Here is a 17652-nt window from a genome sequence, read left to right as displayed (position 1 = left end):
AAGAGTACAAATGCTGCAGCCTCCCAGCTCTAGGGTGCACGTTTCTACCCCGCATTTTAACGTCTCTGAAATGGGGGTGCACGAGGTGTCAATGGAGGCATTTCTTTCTTCCTTAGAGATACATAAAATAATAGTGCGTCATAGAATGGACGGTAGCTTTGATTCAATGAAAGGAGAGATTATGTCTTTGAGGACCAGGAGAAAATATCTCTTCACACCAGTATCTGCCGAACGCCTGCCAGATGCCAGACCTTTGCCCAGTGTTGGGGATACACACGTGAGCCAGGCATGGCCCCCACCCTGAAGGAGCTCATAGCCCCACTTAGAGTAGAACAATAGCAGCTTTAAGAAGTGAGCATTGGGGTGAATTGATGCATGTAAAGGGTTTTAAAAAGTTTAAAACAATTGCTCAGGATGAAGGTATTATTATTTCCTGAGCTTTATAATATTAAAGATGCCTTCAGAATTAGTCAGGACTGTCACTCCTCACGCTGTCTGTGTGCTTCCCTGATGGAACATTTTCTGACAGGGATCTGACAGAAGTCAACGTGTCCTTGGAGGTTTTACTCGGAGAGTTTCTCTCAGCCTAATGAGGAATCCTTTATCTTAATTAGGGTTAAATATATCTTCTTTTGACCCTAATGAGCCTCTAGTGAGAGCTGTGAGTTTCTTAGAGCGTTTTTTCGTTCCTCTTTTGGTTGGCTTTTCTCAGTATCTCTCAGCTAACAGCCCCTTTAGAAAATGAACAGTGGGTGCATAGGAGAGAAACAAACTTCTGTGGGATGTGCTGCGGGTCAGCCATCCTGCTCGGTGCCTTAAGGCCCTGGCTTTTTGTGTGGACCACAGACCAGCAACATCAGCACCACCTGGGAGATTTGTCAGAAATGCTGCATCTCAGCCCCCCACCTACTGAGTCAGAACCTGCATTTTACACCAACCTCAAGGGATTTTCTAGCACCTGTGCTATTATTTACTGAATATTTTTCCTTAAATGGATTCCTTTAAACTTAGCTTCCACTAAGTACTAATATTTGTAAAATTATGGGTTAGATGCTCTTGTTATGTCTATTTTAAGGCTGTTTTAATATATTCTTAAAATAGATATAATTACCTGAAAACTTGTCATCATCATTCATACCTGGGCCGGCAGCACACTTCAGGAAACTTGCCTTAATGCCACATTGTCAATTTGTTTTAAAACTTTATATTTGGAAATAAATTTAAACTGGCAGAAAAGTTACCAGAATAGTGCAAAGAATTTCTCTATACCCTTCCCCACATGTTACATTTATCATTCTCTCGAAATTAGAAAATGTAGTATCAGTACAATATTATTATCTAATCTTTAGTCCTTATTTAAATTTTACCTGTTGTCCCCAAGTGTTCTTCATATAACATTTTTGAAGATTCTGATCAAGATTGAAACCAGTATCATGGGTCACATTGGGGTTTTGTGCCTCTTGGGCCTCCTTTTATCTGGGATCTTTCCTTAGCCTTTCTCTGCTTTTCTGGGCATTGACATTTTTGAAGAACACAGACTTCATTTTGGGGGGAGCACCTCTTGATTTTGGTTTGCCTGATGTTTATTTTTGATTCATTTAGGATATGCATTTTGGGCAGGAATGCCACAGACGTGATGCTGGGTCCTCGGAGTACAGCGATTTATTTTCCAATACTGCTTCCCGCTAGAGGAAGGAGGGCTCCTCAGAGGATGTCTGATTCCAGGGCTGGGCAGGGACAGAGCCGGTGAGCCTGGAACATCTTCCTGCCCAGAAAGTGAGAACGTGCTTAAAAGCTACAGGAGCCAGTCTGAAGGGGCCGCCTCGGGTCAAATGTGGGACAAGAGGAGCGCTGCAAATAAATCACAGGAGTGGATGAGTCACCCACGAAGACAGTAAATACCACCCACAATCAGTGGGAGAGCTCTTCCTTACAGGAAAATCCCAGCTCACACATGGAGAAGGGAGCAAGGAAGAAGTAATATATCCCAACTCATAGGTACAGAAGGAAGAAATAATAAATGCCAACCCCTAAGTGTAGGAGTTAGGGACATTGCCATTTTGCAACTGTGATATAATAATGGGTTCAGCCACGGATGCTAACACTCGGGGTAAACGTTGAATGAAGAGCAGGATTTTCCATCATCTCAGAGTATCTCCCCACATTGCCTCTCATAACCAAATGCCTTTCTATTAGAAATAACTTAACACTGGACTGTGCCAGCTGAAGATGAACATTTCAGGCCCACTGCGCCAGGCTCAGCAAATCAGAATGTCTGGGGCAGATCCCCAAACCGGCCATTTATAAGCATGTTAAGATGTCATAACCCCTGACTTAGAGCTTCCAGTCTCTGGGTTGATGAGAGCTCCACTTCCTGTCACTCGCGGGCCAGGAGAGGACTGACAGGTACCACAATCGCCCGTTTCCTTTCCTTGGATTCTGATCTTGATCTGGTCATTTCAGACCAGGGTGAAATGCTCTTTATTAATTGGGGCCCTTGTATTTGCTGCAAAGCTGCTTCTTCTGTTTGTGGTTTTTTTTTTTCCAATCCAGCAACAAAGAATTCAAGGCACTAAACATACAGTGTTCTACTGGTTATCCATGTGGTTTTAATTAAGTTTTAACTAATTCCCTTTATCTTGTCATAGTTATTATGACTGTCTCAGTCATGTCACATTAATATGTGAAAACACCTCGCTGGCATGTCTGGCCAAGGAACAAAGCCATGATAACTGTCTTGCCAAATTAAAACGGGAGACCGATCGACTTGCATTTTGAGCTTTCTTTGATAATTTATGTTAAAGGTGAGCACAGGTGCAGAGACCACGCGTTGCGGTCCAGCGTCCCCACGCGGGTGCGGCATACGGAGGCCTCGCAGACTTCAAGTTCACCCGCGTCCCCGGCTCGGCGCAGGCGAGGCAGCGCACTGCAGGGAAGCCGTGGAGCCACTGAGTGGATCGATGCCCACTCAGACTTTCAAGAGGCTTACAGAAATCTCGGTGGTGACCAGCTTTTCTCTACTCTCAAGTTGGCACACGTCATTGGACAATGGACTTGCCCCCTGATTCATGACTTTCTTTAGAAGAAAGGCTTTCCAAAGGCAAACATATAAAATCACATTTCTGCGATTGCTACTTATTGAGGATGAAATGGAAACTCACCTGGGAAAACCTGGGAGTAGGGTCCCTGCAGGCGGGAACAACATTCTGGATAAAGCAAGACCAGGTGGGTTGGAAAGGAAGGTGTGCGCTGCGTCTGATGCTGAAAACAAATGCTGACTATTCTGCATGTGATTAATCCAAGCACTTCCGAAGCCCCTTGCTGGGCAAACTCTCAGGTTGCCATACAGGACAGGCTGGCTAAGCCTCATTAAATCCCTCTGCTGATAGATATTTGGGCATTTACGCACCAAGTGGCCTGTGTGCGCAGTTGAAGAGATCCTTAGTTTTTAAAATACAATTCTCATCGATTAATCTTTATATATATATAGCTATCATTTATTGGGCACCTGCCATAGGCCATGCACCATGCAGGGTCCTATACCCCACACTAATTTAATTCAAATAGTCTGGAAGGTAAAGAATATGACTGTCCCCGCACATGGTAAAGGTCCTGAGCTCACTGAGGCTAAGTCACTTGCTCAGCTTGTCAGTAGTAGAGTCATATTTGAACCCAGGGTTCTGACTTCCAAACCTTTAGAGTCTGGCCCTCTCTGGTGCTCTTACAAGACCATCCCAAGAGCGATGAGTCCCGGTCATGCTGTCACCCTGTGTGTTCTGGTTTTCTAGCTACTTTGCCCTTTGCTCTGTGAGCAGGATTTATTTTCTGGTCCCTGGACTGGGTCAGCCACAGCTCCTCCCTGTTGTGCCCTCATGGCTCATTCCTTTTCTTTGTCATAACAAACATCACACCTTATTAGTACTGCGCATTTAATGATTCTACTTGCCAGTAGATTGTAAGTTCCATGAGGGCAGGAGCTGTGTCAGTATTGGTCAGATCTGTATCTAGCATACCTCATGGCACATAGTAGGTGCCCAGTGAACACTGAGTTGCCCAAGTGAATGAGTGGTGTGCTAAAACCATCACCAAGTTCTTGTCCTAGCAGAGTCTCTGCTTCTTCAGATGGGGGATGGCTCCCTTACATTCATTACGCCTTTTCTTTCTCTCCTAACTTTTTGTCCCATGAGAACATGCAGACAGTGGAGGGGCCAAGGCTCGGATACAGGTCTTTCTGTTCATATCCTTCCTTTTGTGCTATACTATCCTTCCTTTCATGCCAAGTGTAAACACATGGCTCCTATCAAGCCATCAGATGGTTTTTCTTTTGTTTCTCATTTTCTATCCCTAACACTAATTTTTCACTGGCTGAAGCACCATAGCTAGAAAGCACCACCCTTGAATGTCCTGCTTACTCAGCTGAAAGCAGCAGCTGTTCCAATAACCAATTTGATGTTCAGCACCTGAGATTGGCTCCCTCCTTCCAGCAAGACTGCAAGCTCAACAGAATGTAGGAAAGCATGAAAAAGTTTCCTAGCCTGTTTCTCTTAATGCGGCAAGGAAAGCAGCACAGGCTGAGGAAGGAGATTTGTATCCTGGGCAAGGAGAACTGGCTCTGACATGTACAATTTCAGCTGAGCTTCTTTTGATGGGGTCCTGGGAATTCAGAATAATTTATCAAGGGCTCTGAAGAAAAGACTGTCTAAGAGATGTTTTTGTTATTATTCCTATTGTCTGTCCCAAGTGATATCCTGGTAAATGAGGCTCTCCCTACCAAAACACCTTTGTGGTGTTTGCCAATTTCTGTGGTGTAAATACTCCCATTGTGGCTGATAACAGGTTGGCAACGTGATGTCACTGAATGCATAATTAAGAGGTAATGCACATGACTGGCTCCCATAAACCTTTATAAGTTTATCTAGCACACCACTGTCTATCTTGATCCCGTTGGCCCCTACATGGAAACAGTGGTGATTTAGGGCCTGAGTTAGGCCTGAGATTTCCCATGGGAAGTCATGGTGGGTAGGTAGGCAAAGGGCCAAGCTAGCGCACATGGCAGACAGATAAGGTCCATGAGCTAGAGAGGACATAGTGGAACATCTCATCAGGGTGGGGTTGTGGTGGGAGTCAAGGTGAGGGTCTCAAACACAAAAGTTTAGCACCAGAAGCAGATAGCTTTAGAGTGAACACATTGGTGACACCATTGACTATCTGGTTGACCTCGGATACATTACTAACACTCTCCTGTTTCAGTTTCTTTAGCTATAAAATAGGAATATATAATAATAGTTTTTACCTTAAACAGCTTTTATGATGATGGATTATTAAAATATATGTAAAGTACTTAGCATGGTGCCTGGCACAGAACAAGTGCTCAATGCATATCAGCCATTAAAATTGGTCTGGAGTGCGTAAGAGTGGGTGACGTTTCTTGGCAAATGGTCCCAAACATTAGGAGGTGTTTGCAGCTTATCTTCATCGCTGGCCATGGGTCTGTGCAGATTGGCTGTCCTGAAGGGTCAAGCCTGAGACAGACTGCTCCATGTAACTGTTGGTGAGAAAAGGAATCAAAACATTTTTTGATAATTGGCAGTACTTTCTAAACCTGTTTTCCAAACTGTTAAGAAAAAAATCTCATTCTTCTCTTTGAGGAAGGTTGTGCAAAAAAATCTTTAAAATGGATTTGAAGTGGTGCATTCATGAAGAACCAAAAAGTACATTCTCATGTTGAAATGATGTTAAAGGAGAGATTGGAAACGGTATTTTTGGAAAGGGAGAAGAGGTGAGAAAATTACTGTACTAGAACATGAAATTTAGTTCTGAACTTCCTGGCAGTTGAGGGAGTGTGTGTGTGTGTGTGTGTGTGTGTGTATAACATGTTCTGCCCTGCTGCTGACCTCATAGTTCTGCTGCCTCATTTCTGCCTCAGGGCCTTTGCACATGACCTTCCCTCCACCTGAAATGATCTCTTCCCCTCTTCACAGAGATGGCTCCTTCTCTCACTACAGATTGCCTCCTCAGCCTTCCCAGCTTCTAAAGCAGATTTCATCCCCATTTGCCTCCCTCTCACCTTTGTTTTTGCTTCACTAACCGGCATTTTAACAGGCTATATTTGGTAAATTAGGATCAGGAAATAACTTTATTTTTCACCTATCACAGCTTCAAACCTGCCTGGAAGGATTTGCCAAGGATGATATTGCCAGCAAGTCCTGTGGCTTTTACAATAATTTTGAGTAATGAATCATCTTGTTTTTAGATATGAAATAGCCCCTTCCAATTTAATGTCAAAATTTCAGATCCTTGTCCAATTTAAGGTGCTTTCTGTTCTTCTAGGCTCAAGCTTGGCTTAAAGTCCTATCGACCAGAGGTAGGGAGGAGCACCGTGGTCTTATCTTCAGGTGTCCTGATGGGAGGGGCAGGTGGATCAGCACAGATGTGGGGGTTGTCTGGTTGTAGAGGAAACCTGGGACAAAAGGTTCTAGCAGTTTTAGAAACACTGGGGTCGGGGGAGCATGAGAGGGAGGGCTAAGAGTGGAAAAATATTGAGTACTCAGAGTGGAAAGCCTTGTTTTCAAGGTTTCCTCCCTTTTTTGTGGTTGGTCCTAAAAAATCATCATACGTAGGTTTTTAACAGGAGCCAGACTCCTCCTTTTTAATGTCTTTATTATTGCTCTTCTCTAGAACTACGCTGGTTTGCTAGGGCAAAGCACATGGCGGGTGTTGACAAGTATGTGTTGAATAAGTGGAGAGATGCCGGGCCAGATGGACACGGAGAGAAGGTGGCTCTCTTATGGCCTTCAAGGATCTACATCTGTCAAAGATGAAGCATAAGTCATAATGTTGCACAGGGCAGCCCATGCTTACCCTCCAAGAGCCATTTATTATTATCAGAAGAAAGAAAGATGACTGTGATGGGAGGGGCAGGAGGGGCTTCAAGGGCGGGACACGGCCTGAGTTAGCAGGTCTGCTGTGGATGGGCTTGGGGAGGCAGAACTTGGAAAACACCATTTGGCTCGTAAACTTGACGTGAGATGCACCCGCACTCACCAGAGCCACCTGTCTTGGTATCTATCTCCCACTTCCCGGCAGGCACACTCAGCGCGTGCGAATATCTGCTGGCAGAGCCCGTGGCGGCCCCTGCGCGGAACAGGTAGAAAGGCAGACCGTGGTCTGGTACCAAAGCCTGAACCTATTAGTCCACTCTTTCTGCCCGGACACTTTCTTCCCTTGAGCTGCAGATCGGTGCCTGAATTTTCCCTCCAAATCATTTTTACTCCAGTTCAGCCTCTGCCACCGCTTCTGCTTCTACTGGGTTTTACGCTTCTGTTGATCCAGTGGGGGCAAGTGTATATTCAAGTTTGTACAGATGTACAAGAAAAGGAGACTTGCAAATGCATGGAGCTCATCACCGCTCTCTAGGGACCTTTGACCCCCACTCCTTGAAGGGGGTTGGGGGGGTAGCTAGTGCTCATTGTTTCTTTAGAAATTTTTTTTTTTAAGTCCTCACTTGGGGATGCTTTTTTTTATTTTTATTTTTATTTTTTAAAATATATCTTTATTGATTTCAGAGAGAGGAAAGAAGAGGGAGAGAGAGACATAGAAACACCAATGATGAGAGTCATTGATTGGCTGCCTCCTGCAGGCCCCCTGCTGGGAATCGAGCCCGCAACCCGGGCATGTGCCCTGACAGGGAATTGAACCCTGATCACCTGGATCCTAGGTCGAAGCTCAACTGCTGAGCCACGCCCGGCCGGGCTGTTTTTTATTGATTTTAGAGAGAAGGAGGGAGAGAGAGAAAGAAACACACATCAGTTGCCTCCTGTAGGTACCCAACCGGGGATGGAGCCCACAACCTGGGTATGTGCCCTGACCGGGAATCACACGTGCCATCTTTCCAACCACCGGGGCCACGCTGCCCAGGGCCTCACTGTTTCTTAAGGATTTAACTGTTCGAAGACAAGTCAATTTAAACCACAGAACGATAGAATCCCAGAGTCAGAGGAGACCTTTAAATTCCACTGTATGCTAAAGGCAAAATTCATCTCTTGGGTAAATAAGTCTATAGTTGAGAAAAATTCCTCAGTAGGCCTTTTCGTTGAAGAAGTCGGGCCCCCTCTTACCCCTCTCACACCCCACCCTAGGCACACAGATGGTAAAGATGAGGTAAGTAGAGGCCAGGATAGGGCTGTGCAGTAAAAGAAGACAGAATTTTGAATATCCAGTTGCAGTCAAGATGCGAAGTTATCAGGGCCCAGGACGTTGTGTAGGGGCCATGGAGGAACGTGAGTGACTTGGCAGGCTGCTGAGGCAAAGGGAGAGCCACGAAGGCAGAAGGCACTCTCTGTGGCAGGGAAAGGAAATATGTTTCTAGGGGTCTAATATCTAATTTTTAATTTGAAGCTGTTTTCTGTTCTCTGCTGCAGATACTCTCTGCTACCTCCAAAACCACAGGAAACATTTGCTAAGCAGAGTTTCTTGTGTGAGCGGTGCTCTGGGGAATGAATGCAGAGCCGAGTCTGTAAGCCAAGGGTCCTCTCAGCATCAGCGATGACGCAGGCAGGAGGGTGAACCGACTCAGAGGCAGACGTGAAGGAAGGAGAAAACGGCCCTAACGTCTCATTCATAAGAGGAAGGTGGCCTCTGAAGGGAGGAGGCAGGGAAATGATTTCGTTTTCCTTCCCTATGTATTCCATCTTTGAAAAGCCCATGCATTTGATGAAATGCGGTCTTGGTTGTCATCCAAATCATTGATATAAAGCTGCAAGAGGCCTGAGAGCCTGCTGTCCCATGGGAGTGCAACACCAGGGACTGCCTTTAGAGCTCTACAGTTACAGGCCAGCAGAGTTCTTGGGTCTTGGCAATCAACCAGTCATAATTAATTGTCCAAGCTGTGTACGTGCACAAGCCCACACGTCTCCAGTTTACTCAGAAGGACATTTTGATGTGTTTTGTCAGATGTATCTGGAAACCAGACATCCTGCATCTGATGGGCTTCTTTGACTTTCTCAACTAGGAACATCATTTCTAATGGGAAGAGATCAAAGGGATAGGACTGATTTTTCATAAACATGTTGTTTCCCCTTGGCTGTATTTGCTGTGCTAAATAATCACAAACCTGTTTTCTTATAGACTTCTCTTCTGTCAGGGCTGGAAGCGACTCTGGTGATGGATCATCTAATCCTACGACCTCATTTTGCAGAAGACCCCAAACCTCTACTTGGCCAAGATCACGTGGCTGGTAAAGAGTAGGGGATTGAATTTAGGTTGTAATAAGTGTCTTTTTCTCCAGTTTTCTACTACATGCTTTTGGGGGGCAGGGGGGAGGTGTGCAGGGGAGATGTGTATGTACTTTGTAGCTCAATTGAAGTCTTTCTTTTAGCTTTTAACATGTGCATATACCATCTAGAGAGTAACTTCCTCTAAGGACAGGTGCTTTAATTATTTGTATCGGGGCCAGGGATGCTGCTAAATATCCTACATTGCACAGGATTGTGCCTCACAGCAAAGAATTATTCAGTCCCCGACTCCTTTAAGAACAGGTCTGGTATCATCTGTCACGTGTTCCCTCTTGTGCGCTGCACCAAACAGCTCTGCAGATAACATTCAGTCCTCTGCATCTATATTCAACTGAAATTATTTAAGATTTTACTTTCAAGTGACTGTAATTCTTGGGTTCTGAGATGATTGACTATGTCATTTCAGACCAATGTTTCTGCTGAGAACTAGAAAAGCAAACGAATACCTGTAAGAAGGCAATGGAGAGGCTCACAAGGCAGGGAGCATGTGTGGGTCCAAGACTTGTGAGAGGAGAGACCAGGAAGGTGAGCTCCCTCTTGGGAGCAGCTTTCCCCCTCTTCCCGAAAAGGCAACAAGGAGGCCAAGGATTGAGTTGGGCTTTGACAGTCCCAGGGACTGGGGGGATCCTGCAGGGCTATACCCTAGGACAATGGATCCCAGTGAGGATGCTTTTGCCCCATCAGGGGACATTGGACAGTGCCTGGAGACATTTTTGGTTGTCACAATTGAAGGAGTGCTACTGTTTTCTAGTGGGAAGAGGTCAAGGGTGCTGTTTAACATCCTACAAGGCACAGGACGGCTTCCCCACCACAAAGATGATCTGGTCAAAATGTCAATAATGCTGAGGTTGAGAGGCCACAGTAGGAGGCAGGGAGAACTGGAAACAAACCAGTCCTCACAAAGATTGAGGCCTAGCTTCTGGTCACCTCAATCGCAGAAAATCTCTGGTTGGATTTTCAGCCCAGGTTCCTGACAGAAGCAAACACGAGTTCTCCCCGAAACAGGATAATGTTACCCAAAGCCTTGGATACTGCAACAATCACACAAAGCAGGAGTGGGGCGGGAGTGGGGGAAGCCAAAGTCAAAATGCCCCTGGTAAAATGCTCATTTATATTAGACTTTAATAAATTAAGGATGCATGTTGGTAGTGTTTAGGGTAACCACCGAAAGAATGGTGCTATAGATATTATAAATTATATGTACAAACATATATTATAAATTATGTAAGTTACATATATTTATAATATATATTCTAAGTTGTAGATATATAAATGTATATCTAATAAAGGAGGAACCTGAACACTTAATATATCCTAAAGAAGTCAGGAATCCAAAAGAAATAGAAAAATAACTGTATGATAGAATTGACCTCAACCATATCAATAATACATTAAATGAAAAATACTACTCCCATTAGAAGGCAAAGATGACCAAACCAAGTAAAAGAAACAAAATACTGTGATTCTTTTCAAATGTCCTGACTCTGAACAGAAGAATAATATTTATAATAGCTGACGTTACAATGAGTGGTATCGGTTTAGGCCCTTTATGCGTGTTTTGTCATTTAACCTTTGAGGTTGGTCCTATCATTCTCACCTTCTTATAGATGAGGAAACCGTAGCACACTTGCTCAGTGTCACGGCTGATATGTGGCAGATTGAGGGTTTTATCCAGGCCCTCTGACTCCAGGACTCATGTTCTTATCAACACTGCTAGATCAACTGAGGCATTGGGTAGGACTACCCTGTGTTTTATGGCATTTCTGGGAGAGTCTCAACTGATGGTTATTTTGTCCCACAAGCAATTAAATATTCTTCAGATCATATTTTCTTATTTTGTCCATATAAGATAATAAGCATTTATTTTGCTTACAAGTCTATGGGCTACATGGGTGGTCCTGCTGCTCTGAGCTGGGCTTAGCTGATCTTGGCTGGGCTCACTCATAGATCAGCAGTCAACGGGAAGCCTGGGGCTGGCCAGACTAGTATGGCCTCAGGTAGGATATCTCTTGTCTGATTCATGCAGTTCTTCGATTGAACGGACATGCCTAGCCTTGTTCTTGTGGAGCAGGCTGGGATCCAAGAGTGAGAAAAAGCACCCAGGGCTTCTTAGGGCTCAGGCTCTGATTAGGCGCATCTTTATTTCTGCTGCATTTTATTGGCCAAAGCAAATCACAAGGCCAGCCTAGGCTGAAGGGTGTGGAGATAGACTGTATCGCTTCAGAGGAGGTGCTGACATTTCATGTAGAAAGAAGTATTTTTACACATAAGGGTGAAAAATCAAGGTCTTTAAGGCAACCAATCTACCACACCAGCATCTTGGCATAGAGAATTGGTTAAAGGCAATGTGGACTCCTGGGAGGATGGCAGTGCTTGTTAAGTGGTAGCATAGCAGCTGGGCAGACTTTTCCTTTTGTGTCCTGGTCCCTGTGCTCTTTTAGCCACATTTTCATTCAGGATTTTTTGGTTGCAAGCAACAGAAACAGATTCTTTTGGCCTTAAGCCAAAAGGAAATTTGCTGAAAGGGCATGGGGGAGTTCCTAGAATTGACTAGAAGTTTGGAGAAGCAGGCTCAGGAACCAAGGCATTTCTCGAGGAGGGTGGTGCATAGAGGTGGCAAGAACAATGCAACAGTTTTTTGGAAATTGCAGTGGGATGCATGAGCTTCAACCATTTTCTTCCTTTCTTTTCTTTTTGGTCACCTTATTCACGGTTCAAATTCCAGCAAGGGAGCATCAGGTTCCTTCTCTGAGGTTGGGGAACACAGGACATCCAAAGGGACATTCCCACCAGGTATATTCAGTGGAAAAGTAATACCTAAAAGATAGTATGGGCACAATCATCAAACAAAGGTGAAACAGATGCTGGGCAGCCAGGAATAGCCTGCGTCCACTATACCCTTTAACAATAATTCAGTGTAGCTCCATTTAATTACTGGTTGTTCAGGAAAGAAAATTAACAGTGGAAGAGGAGAGTGAGTATATAGAGACAGAGAGACTGGGGAGAATTATAATAAGTAATTTTCTTCGAGTCGTGGGACTAGGGTTTGCTTCTTTTTTCTTCTGTTGTTTTTTCCTATCATGTGCATTGATATATTTTTAAATAAAATAGGAACTTTACCTTTTAAGATGAGGGGGATGAGGGAGGAGAGTCCCCTTTGATGATCTGGGACATAATCACTAGTTCACTAGTTACTCTGTATTAATAATAGGAGCATATGTTCCTCTTGAAATGCACCCACCATGTTATATATTAAACTCTAAACAGAAACAAAAAAGACCAACAGGAAATCCCCACCCAACTTGGACAGGACCCCTGCTTGGGGGATGGATGCAGAAGGAAGCAATTTCCCTGCGTTCTCTGCCTGAGCACTCCCTTTGCACTTTGATATTTGCTTCACCAATAAGGTGTTTCATTATTTCTCCCACATCAAGAGCCTGTGCTGTTATGAGATGCCGTTGAAGTCTCTGGTTTGTCCAGATGTGTCGCACTGAGAACTGCCTTCCTGTGCAGCCAATGAGACTTGAGAGGGTGATGGGACCCGTGGGGAGAGGGGATCATTTTGCAGGGTTTGGAAAAGCAAGAAACTGAAGCGGGTTGCCCTGCGGGGATGATGGAACACATTCTTTCCTAATCGCTGGGTCACACACCTCTGCGCTGTGTCGGGAGGAGCATCAACTATTTCCATGCCTAAGGCTGGGGCATCAGATAGACGTCTTCTTCCCACCCTTCTCCCAGCGCCTCGTTCCAGTTTCCATGATCACATTTCTCTGCTCCTTTGGGCCAGCTGAAAAAGAAGTTATGAGCTCTCTCCATCATTCACTGGCCTCGCAGGGCCTCCTTTGACGATTTCCCATTTGGGGGTCTCTTTTCTCTTCCTCTCAGTGTTTCTCCTGCTCTTTGCACAACCTTTGCATCTCTGGGGAGTCTGTCTGTGTCTCTGGGCCTTTCTCCATTAGCTCTCAGACCCCATTCGGGATTCTATTTCTGTCCAGCCATCTAGCCGACTGACCCCGGTTGAAACCAGGGACTTCTGTCAGCTGCACCCCTGCAAGCTGCAGCTCTGGGTCCGCCCCCCGCTGCCTCCTTTTGGGGGGCAGGTGCTGACGGTTTCTGTTTCCCACAATGCTGCAGGAGAGCTGCCTGCTCTGAGCTTGGATAGCGCTTCTTTTCCTGCTGCCAACGGGCCCTGCTTCCAAGACCCAGATTGGAAAAGATGGGACATTTAGAAAAAAGATGAGTCGGTGCTGTCTTGGCATTTCCTTTTCCAATAGCAGATTTCTTAAGCTTGCATAATTCCAGAGCAAGAACACAAATTGTTAGTGGACTGGGGGAGGGCTCCAGTTAGAGATAAAAGCTTTCTCCTCGGGGCCTCTGTGCCCCCCTCCTCGCTGTTCTCACTCTGTACTGACGTCTGTTCATGCGCCCACATTTCAGCCTCCAGCCCAGGGCCCGGAGGTCAGGGGCTCTCTCCCAGGCCTGCGTGCCCCGTAGGTGATCGACACGCATATGGATTAAATATCTTTTTCTCGCCAGAAGATTTGTCTTCCAGCCTCGCCACCCACTGGATATGCCCTAGATCCTACTTTGTTTCAACTGATAGCAGCTAAGAAGAGCCGTGCTGAGGGTGAGGCAGGCAGAGAAGGGGGTTGGAAGGAAGGAACATAAGACAGAGGGAGGAGGGGAGCACCCGTGCCCCTCCCCGCAAAGTCAGGACTGGCATTGAGGCTGCTAACATAGGACACGGGGAAGGATTCCTTTGGTCTTCCCACCTCAGACCTGATCATTTCCTTCAAATCTCTCCACTTTGAGGGTTAATAAAAATGACAATAACAGCCATAATAGTAGCTAATAATTGATACTAATCCCTCTTTGCAGGAACTGTTCTAAATGCTACTAACTTATTTTGTCATCACAAGAGTTCACAAACAGTTGTCCTCTTCTTGCCACCCCAGCTTACAGATGAGGAAGTGGAGGCTGAGAAACTTGCCTGGGGTGGCACTGCTTGTCAATGGTAGACCAGAAATCCCGAGTCCAGGCAGGCAGCTCCCGAGTTTGATCTGCAATCATTATGTTCTCTGGTGATTCCCAAATGTTTATTTCAAGGACAGGATACTCTCCTGAGGGTCCGCTACTGCAGCCTCCCCAGGATGGCCTCACACCCAGACGCTGGGGTCCTGCCTGTGCTCCTGCAGGTCATCTAGAACTGCCAAGTGGTGAAACTGAGGGCCTGGGAAGCCAGGGTGGGGAGACAAGACTGGGGAGGCCCCTTATACAAACTTGCTTCTCTCCCCACCCCTCTCCTGGCCACCTCCCATGTTTCTTCTCTCAGCAAAAGGCACCTCCTTCCAACCAGCCTAGGAACCAAGGAGCCTGTGAATTTACTTGCGCCTCCTCTGCGGTTACTCTTTGCCACTATGACTTGTTCCTCTGGCCTCCTAATGCTACTTGTTTCCTCCACTCCCTGGACTACCACCACCCACCTTCAGGTCCCCTCAGCACCCTCTTGGGCCACTGCAGAAGCGTCCTAATGGATGTCCTGCCAATTAGACGAGCGTCTAACCCAGTGCTCCCCACACTCATTAAACACAGAGAGCCGGGCCCCTGCCCCATGCTGATTCACGGGGTCTGGAGCAGGACATGTAAATTTGCATTTCTATCAAGTTCTCATGTGTCATTGATACTGCTGGTTGGGGACTGACTGAACTTGGAGAACCACTGTGCTAACCTGTTCTCTACCCAGCCTCCAGAGAAATCACCTAAACCCAGGGAACTCCCATGTTTTGAACCCACCATAGCTCCCCATTGCCCCCAGGAAAAAGTCCAAACTACTTAGCATGAGCAACAGCCTACTCACCTCTGCAGCCTCAATCCTGCCTTGTGGGTTAGATGGCAGAGCTGCTCCTGGCATTGCCCCTACGCTCCCAAGATTGCTGTTTCCCACCTTTTCCACAGTGCTGGGAACACAAAACATGGCAGCTATGGTTGCTGGAGGGTCAGAGCTGGTGTTTGCAGAGGCTTTTACAGCCCTAAGAGTCCCCTTGCACGGTCTAGCTGATGCTGTTACTCCCACAGTTCTGATTCTTGGTCTCACCTCCCCCTTGCCTAAGAGGGGCTAGCCCCCTCTCTGTTCCTGGCCCATAACCCTTTGGGTCTGACTTCTTTGCAAGTGTATGTGGGGCCATCTGAGACAGATGAAGCGCCAGCTTTGCAGAGGGCAGCTTCCTTCAGGGGACCCCTGCTCTTGATGCTGTTGATCCAATGAGTAATCTTGGCTGGATAGGATCTGAGTCTCTGGAGCCTGTATCTCAGCCCCTTGCAGGGGAAGCATCCTGCTGATTGCCAAGGTGATTGTCATTGTCATTGTTCCTGTGCTGCTGAGCCCGTGGGAGAAGGGACTGCAGAACTGGGAGGGAACACTCACTGTGCATTTGAAGAAACTGTAGTGCAGTGTTGTTTCCTGATTTGCGCTTATCTTAAAATCCAGGTAGATATTCTATGCTTTGGCATAGAACTAAAGTTCCCAAAAAAACCTGGTTGTCCTAACTGATCAGATCAGCACCTCCACTACCACTACCACCACCTCCATCCAAGCCAATGGGCAAGCCCTTGGGTTTTCTTGGAGGCTCCTGTTCCCTCTTCCAGGGAATATTCCTATCATCATGGGAATTTTAACTGTTCTCAGTTAACCTTGACCTTGTTCTCTCTGTAGCCTCAGGCTAAGCCTATGCCTTGAGCTCAATACTGCAGGATGCATTACAGTTGGGTAAGAGAAAGAGGAGTCGGCTCTTAGGAAAATCAACTGGGATTCAGCAAATGTTTAATAAGCCCCTTATTATATGCTATTTCCTGTGCTCGATTCACCTACAGGTACACAGGTTCTTTCCTAAGAGCCTGTCTTGTGCCAAGATGGCCATGTAAATAAGCAATCCAATAGATAACTGCACTCTATTTGTCCTCATGACTCACCATAGCCAGTGCCTTCTTTGCTATATTTTAAGTGAATTTGCATGTTTGATTTAGTTTCTTGGGCCTTTGTTTTTCTCTGATCCTATTATTTAAACATTTGTTTTTGGATGGAAGACATTTTGCAAGATTGTCTCCTTTAAATATCTTAATACGAATTGGGGGAAGCCCAAACAACAGAGAGTCCAGTACCCACCCACAGAGGCTCAGCTCAGGTCCACTGTAAAGCCAGCTGTAGCTGAGACTTCCTGCTGCACGGTAGAGCTCCTGGGGACAGAAATGAGATCCGGCTTGCTGGTGGCTCATTGCTGGACAGAGGGCCAGTGCTCAGCAAAGTCCTATTGAATCTGGGGAGGTCTTTCTTTTCCACCCAATGCATCTCCTGGAGACGATAACAGCAAAAAAAATCAGGTGCAAATGTAAATGAAGCAAAAACCAAAAGCCAAAAAAAAAAAAGACAAGACAAAAGATTATACACTCCCTAAGCTTTTCATTTCCTGCCCTGTTCCCCCCCCCACTTCTCAGAATCTAAGGACTCTCAGTTCTATACACGTCCTTGCTGCCCCCTCCCAGCACAGGTTTGATGGGGGCAGCTGCCCTGTGTCACCTGCCCTGACTCTGCTTGTGTACCAGCATCTGTTTGATGTCTTTACCTTTTAAATCATACACCCTTAGGGTGTGAAGAAAGTCCATAAGCTTGGAATTCTTGTTTGCAACTTTTAGAGCCACCAGTGTTTGCCAAAGGAGGACTGCACACAAAATGATCGCTTCCAAGCATCCGAGGGGATCTTGGCAAACATTTAATCAGTTCTTCACGGCAGGCTTCAGGATACGTCCCAGCTCACCCAGGGCCCGCGGGGTGGTAGCGGCCTGTGCTTCTCCAGCCCAGCGCAGGTGGGGAGGCTCCGTCGTGGTCTCTCGGGACCCATCGGGAGCTTGCATTTTCTCGCTGCTTCTCCCACCCAGCCCCTTGCCCATTTTCACCCTGCCGCTCCTTCTTTCAGCCTCTGCCTTCTCCCAGGCTCCTGCCATAAACGCGTGTTAGTCATTCTGTGCCCTGCCTGGTCCCCCTGCTGGGAAGGGGTCAGGGGTAGGGCGAGGAGCTTCGCATCCTGCTGTTAGAAGCGAAGGCTTTGGGAGAGGCTGTCACCAGGGTCTGGCTTCAGGGCTCAGAGACATTTAGCCACTTGCACTATGAGGGTCAGCTCCCGCTTTGCACTATGGTTAAAGGGTGTGTGAGTCTCCTCTCTTGGCGACAGGCACAGTCCTCTCTCACAGACTTTGTCTCTGGGTGTAGCAGAGAAAAGGTGATGGAAAGCGAAGCGAAGTGCCCATCCACCACAATGAAAAGGATTGATGAACGAATGACTGAGTGAATGAATAAGCGGAATTT

Source organism: Miniopterus schreibersii (assembly GCF_964146895.1).
Source record: "Miniopterus schreibersii genome assembly, chromosome: 1".
Classification (NCBI taxonomy): Eukaryota; Metazoa; Chordata; class Mammalia; order Chiroptera; family Miniopteridae; genus Miniopterus; species Miniopterus schreibersii.
The sequence above is the reverse complement of the archived record's forward strand: the minus strand, read 5'-3'. Positions refer to the sequence as shown.